Source organism: Rhinopithecus bieti, unplaced genomic scaffold, assembly GCF_001698545.2.
Source record: "Rhinopithecus bieti isolate Rb0 unplaced genomic scaffold, ASM169854v2 scaffold_64229, whole genome shotgun sequence".
Taxonomy (NCBI): domain Eukaryota; kingdom Metazoa; phylum Chordata; class Mammalia; order Primates; family Cercopithecidae; genus Rhinopithecus; species Rhinopithecus bieti.
The window spans coordinates 349,835-355,491 of NW_016825370.1; the positions used below are offsets into that span (position 1 = coordinate 349,835).

The 5,657-nt window shown below is 48.4% G+C and overlaps 1 long non-coding RNA gene across 1 annotated transcript; it reads right to left on the reverse strand.

Annotated features, from left to right (window-relative positions):
• Window positions 1-1,176: 1,176 nt before the first annotated feature.
• On the reverse strand, window positions 1,177-2,396 carry LOC108522641 (uncharacterized). The gene is made up of 3 exons (XR_001883556.1): window positions 2,294-2,396; window positions 1,874-2,092; window positions 1,177-1,760 (listed from the first exon to the last, which is right to left on the reverse strand). It is a non-coding gene; the product is annotated as an uncharacterized LOC108522641 (long non-coding RNA).
• Window positions 2,397-5,657: the final 3,261 nt, after the last annotated feature.

Here is a 5,657-nt window from a genome sequence, read left to right on the forward strand (position 1 = left end):
CAGGATTGTGAGGAGTGAGTTGAACAGTGTCTTAGTCTGTTGTGTGCTGCTATAACAGAATATCTGAAACCAGGTAATTTACAGTGAGCAGAAATGTATTGGTTTATAGCCCCCAAAGCTGGGAAGGTCAATAGTAAGGTGTCACCATCTGGCGAGAGCCTTCTTGCTGCATCATCACATGGCAGAAGGTGAGATGGTGAGAGAGAGGCGGGGGAACTAAACTCACCCTTTTATACCAGCACAAATCCCAACCATGAGGGGGGCCTGCATGGCCTTATCACCTCTTAAAAGTCCCACTTTCTAATACAGCTTAAATTTCAACATGAACTTGGGAGGGCACAAACATTCAAACCATAGCAGGCACCTTCCATTCTAGACTTTTGTTAGCATGGATTATTTTATCAAATTATATTATAGAATTGTACCGAGACAAGGGCCCTAATGATTAACTGGGTACAGTTTTGCGGGTGGAGCAGAAGAGCTGGGCAGCAGCAGAGAGCAGCATTAGGCCAGGTCCAGTGCACCAGTTGGGAGCTGGGCAAGAGTAGCCCAGAGTGTGCATAGATCCTTGGGCTTTTCCCAACAGGAAACCTGGGCATTCAATACTTTGGATAGTTTGAGGGGAGTGGCAAACTAAGGCAAAATATGTTAAACATTTGAACTTGATATCCATTAGAAGCATAGTAATCCTAGTTTTGAAAAACTTCAATCAAAATCATTCAGGTTTTTTAACAAGTTCTAGAAATACATTTTCTAAATGAAATATGAATTGGATGTAATACAGAAATGGCAACCACATGCCTCATCTCTTCCCATCTGCTGGGTTTTCTGCAGCGTGATGTGGTAGAATGCAGCCTGGAAGAAGTGTCTTGGGTCATGAGTCCCCCACTCACTTGCTGTGTGGTCTTGGGCAAGTTTCATTTCTCTGAGGCTCAATGCCCTCATCTTTAAAATGAGGAGAGTGAATGGATGATTTTTCAGTTTTTTTCTAGGTCTAAAACTCTGTAATTCTTTCAGAAGTTTTTTTGTTTGCTTGCTTTGTCCCTGCATTCTATTTCAATAGGAAAAGGGGAAGAGGAAAAGCAGAAAGAAAGAGCAAAAAAAAAAAAAAAAAAAAAAACTTAAAAGAGACCCAAATGTTAAATAAGCCTCAATCAAGTATCAAGCACCCTAGAATTAATAATGAGAAATTACTAATTTCTGATTAATTAATTACATTTATTAATCCTGATCATAATGTAGGAAATACACAGTGTTACCGTCACCATTTCACAGGTGTGGACTCCAAGGTTAAACATTTGACTAAGGTTAAGTAGATGTCTTAGTCTATTTGGGGAGCTATGACAGAATACTTTGAAGTGGATGGCTCAGGAAAAACAAACTTATTTGTCGTCATTCTGGAGGCTGGAAGTCCAGGATCAGGGTGCCAGCACAAATGGGTTCTGACGAGGGCCCACGTTCTGACTTGCAGGTGGCCTTCTCCCTGTGTTCTCCACTTCACATGGTGGACAGTTCAAGGGGTCTCTCTGGGGCCCCTTTTATTAGGGCACTTACGTGATTTTGAAGGCTCTGCCCTCATGAGCCACTCACCTCCCAAAGGCCCCATCTAGTCATACTATCTTATTGGCTATTAGGTCTTAGCATATGAATTTGGGTGGGGGACATAAACGTTCGTTCTGTAGCAGTAGCTAAAGTGATCATTTAACACAAATCGGGGTGACTTCAGAATGCGTCTTCTTTCCCACGCTGTCTTTGCCACACTGTCTCCCGAAAGGGGTAGAAAAAAAGAGGAATAAAGTTAGACAGTGGGAGTGGAGAGGGAAGAAGAGATGTTGAAAGATCAGAGGAGACACATGTGACACGGACTACTCACAGTGATTCCAGCAATTGCTACACAGACGCCTCCCACACAATGGTCGTAACCTTGGTTCTCATCCACTGCGTGGGAAAGCTGCAACATGCTCCCCGCTGGCCAACGGTGGTTCATCCAGGGTGACTCTCAGCAGAGAGGTGTGCGTGCTGGGTCCAGCAGCGTCCACCAGGGACACATGTGGAGTTTCATAACAATGTTTGGGTACCTCTGATGTCCTGGCTGGAGAAAGTTTAGAGACATAGCAAGGGAGACAGATGGATTAGGGAAGTGGGGGAGGACCAGACAGGTCTTTATTTCCCTACTCCTCTCCGTTATATGTCTCTAAAATTAACACTGCAAGAACTATGCTAAGAAGCAAGCTTTTATGTTACAAGGATTAGAGCCACCAAATCAACCTTGTGCACATGGCACTTCCATTACCTCAGGCTGTGACCTCTCATAGGTCTTGGTCCCCCAGGTTTGAGGAGATGAGTCCCCTTGGCTGAGGCATTTCTAACAGGGCTGGAGGATTTCTGCAGGAAGTGGTTACCGGTGAGTCAGGACCTGGCGCTCATCCCTCTGAGTCAATAATGAGCCGATTTCTCAGTGGGTTAGGAACAAGTGGAGGTGGAGTCTTAAATAAGTGGCAAACCTGACCGCGAACTCTCCTGGCACCTTCTCTCCAGGCAAGGAGGTTAATGCCAACGTGTTTCCTTAGTCCCAATTTGGGTCATTATATTTTTAATTATCTCTTAATTATCCCTATAGATTCAATAGGATACATTATCTTCCATTTCCTACCTTTAACTTGAAAGCACTGATGTGCTACTCAGGCTGGTGACTAATGAACAAAGCCACATCTCCAAACCTTGCCTACCCTCTTCTCCACTCTCACGCAGAATTCCCTCACCTTTTCTCCTGACGTCTCTCTCTTGAGTCCTAAAGAAAGGCAAATGCAGCAGGGCACAGGGACTCGTATTTGTAATCCCAGCACTTTGGGAGGCTAAGGTGGGTGGATCACTTGAGGCCAGGAGTTTGAGACCAGCCTGGCGAACGTGGCTAAACCCCTGTCTACAAAAATTAGCCGGGTTTGGTGGCTCATGCCTGTAATTCCAGCTACTTAGGAGGCTGAGACAGGAGAATCGCTTGAACCTGGGAGGCAGAGGTTGCACTGAGCCGATATCGGGCCCCGGCACTCCAGCCTGGTTGACAGAGTGAGACCCCATCTGAAAAAAAAAATTGGAAAAAAGAAAGAAAGAAAAGCAAATGTGACTGGGCGCGGTGGCTCATGCTTGTAATCCCAGCACTTTGGGAGGCCGAGGCAGGTAGATCACGAGGTCAGGAGATCCAGACCATCCTGGCTAATATGGTGAAACCCCGCCTCTACTAAATATACAAAAAACTAGCCGGGCCTGGTGGTGGCGCCTGTAGTCCCAGCTACTCCGGAGGCTGAGGCGGGAGAATGGCGGGAACCCGGGAGGCGGAGCTTGCAGTGAGCCGAGATCCGGCCACCGCACTCCAGCCTGGGCGACAGAGCGAGACACCGTCTCAAAAAAAAAAGAAAAAAGAAAAAAGAAAGGCAAATGGCGGGTGTTGATCTCCTTAATGAATTCATTTTCCTTTTGTTGGTTCCTGAAGAGAGGGAGACAGAGGTCACACAAAGAAAACCCGGAAGGGGAAGGCTGCGTGTCCCCTGCTCACCCTCCCTGCGTCCGGAGGGTGCGAATCGGGAATCCCTTAGTGAAAGGCGGCACCCCCAGGACTGGCTCCCAGGGCTGGGGCTGGAGGGGACTCGGTGAATGACTGCTCTCTGAATCCCCTCCCTGCTTGAACTCGGGGCCTCCTCTCCTCTTCACGTCTCCCTGGGAAAGCAATACCAGGTGGAAAGGGAGAGCACCTCTGCTATCCGTGCACAGGGATTCACCCAAACCCACATTGTCCTGGCAGGAAGAGGCGAGCGCTGGGGTCCGGCCTGCTGGAAGGGAAGAATGGAGAAGAAGAAGGAAAGTCCAAGGAGAAGCCTCACCCTCATAACTCATTTTGGGAAAGCCGGCCTGCCCTGCCACACAGAGGTGCTGGGGAAGTGTGTCCGCTGAGGGACCCTTAGGGAGACCTCTGGCCACCGAATGAGGCTCTCAGCTGACTCCTCCTTAGCTTGTTGGTGATCCTGTCCCAGGGTTAACATAGACAGGGTCTCTCAACCTCAGCGCGATGGATGGTTCTGGGCCAGGTAATGCTCTACTTTGGGGGCTGCCTCAGGCACTGTGCCAGGCACAGCGGCACCCTGGCTCTACCCAGGACATGTGCTGAGCACCGCTTCTCCTACGGTGACAACCAGAAGGGTCTCCAGACATGGCCAAATGAGAAGCACTGATTAATATCTATTCCTAGGCCAGGCATGGTGCCTCACGCCTGTAATCCCAGCACTTGTGAGGCTGACATGGCAGAACCACTTGAGCCCGTGAGTTCAAGACCAGCCTGGACAGCATAGTGAGACCCTGTCTTTACAAAAACGTAAAAATTAGCTTGCTGTGGTGACATGTGCCTGTAATCCCAGCTACTTGGTCAGCTGAGGCTCGAGGATTGCTTGAGCTCGAGAAGGAGAAGTTTCAGTAAGCTGTGATTGCACCACTGTACTCCAGCCTGGGCGACACAGTGAGACCCTGTCTCCAAAGGAAAAAAAATACAACAAAAAACAAAAAACAAAACAAAACAAAACAAAAAACAACAACCAGAAACTAAAGTCCGGCCAGAAAAGAGAATTATTGCTTCCTTTCTAGACCACATGAATGGACTTTTCTTATTTAAGATGTATGCAAAGCAACTGTAACCATTCAGACCACTCTTCACTTACACAGGGAGGGGTTAAGGACTTGCAAAGAAAAACCATCAGACCCTGACGGCCCAGGGCTTCCTAAAGCAGCCTCTTGGGGCAGGGCCTACAGGTGAGCAGACATAAGGAAATGAGGCCCAGAGAACACATTCAAAGGGTGACTAACAGCCCTGGTTTGCCTGGGACTTTCCTGTGTTAGGCATGGAAGTCCCTTTGTCCTGGGAAGCCCCTCTGCCTAGGGCACATGGGGACAGTGGTTAGTGGGTAGGCTCTGTGTTTGGCTTCATTCAAGGTGGTTTTGGCTGCTTGCTTGTCATTCTGAGTGTGGGGACACACATGTTATCCCGGTAGTCAGCAGGTGAGAAGGGGACTTTGATCAGCTTCTCGCTGGATTTAGAGAAGAGCAGATGCCCCAGGCTTGTAGCTGCCATTGCCTCTCTCTTTCGGAAAATGAGAGTTGCTAAGAGGTGAGGTCAGGTGAGCAGGGACCTGTTCTTGACCCTTGCTGGGATAGTGCCTGGTGTCTGTTCATGCTGGGACCCAGGATGGCTTCCATGGGTACACAGGTCCACATGCGAGAACTGGTGGCAGGATGGGTGAGGAAGGCCAGCTGTGTGTGTGTGTGTGTGTGTGTGTGTGTGTGTGTGTGTGTATTTCACACGAGAAAGTTGCTTTGCCACCTGGCACAGGTGAGGCTGTGACTCCTCCTTGCCCTCCATGTCACTGAAGGTGTGGTTGCAGAGGTCCCTCGGGGCTTGTGAGCTGCTGCAAGCACTTCAAGTCTGGGGACCGTCTGTTTCCTGTCTGCTATTTATGACCCAGAACATTGTCTCTAGAACTAGGCTGCACTTCAGTCCCGCGGGGAACATGCTTGCCACTCATATCTTCCCTGCGCTATTTGCAGTTTTTGTTTGTCTTAAATATAAACTTTTCTTGGTTCTTTAAGTTTTAAAGAAAAAAGTATTCTCTTTC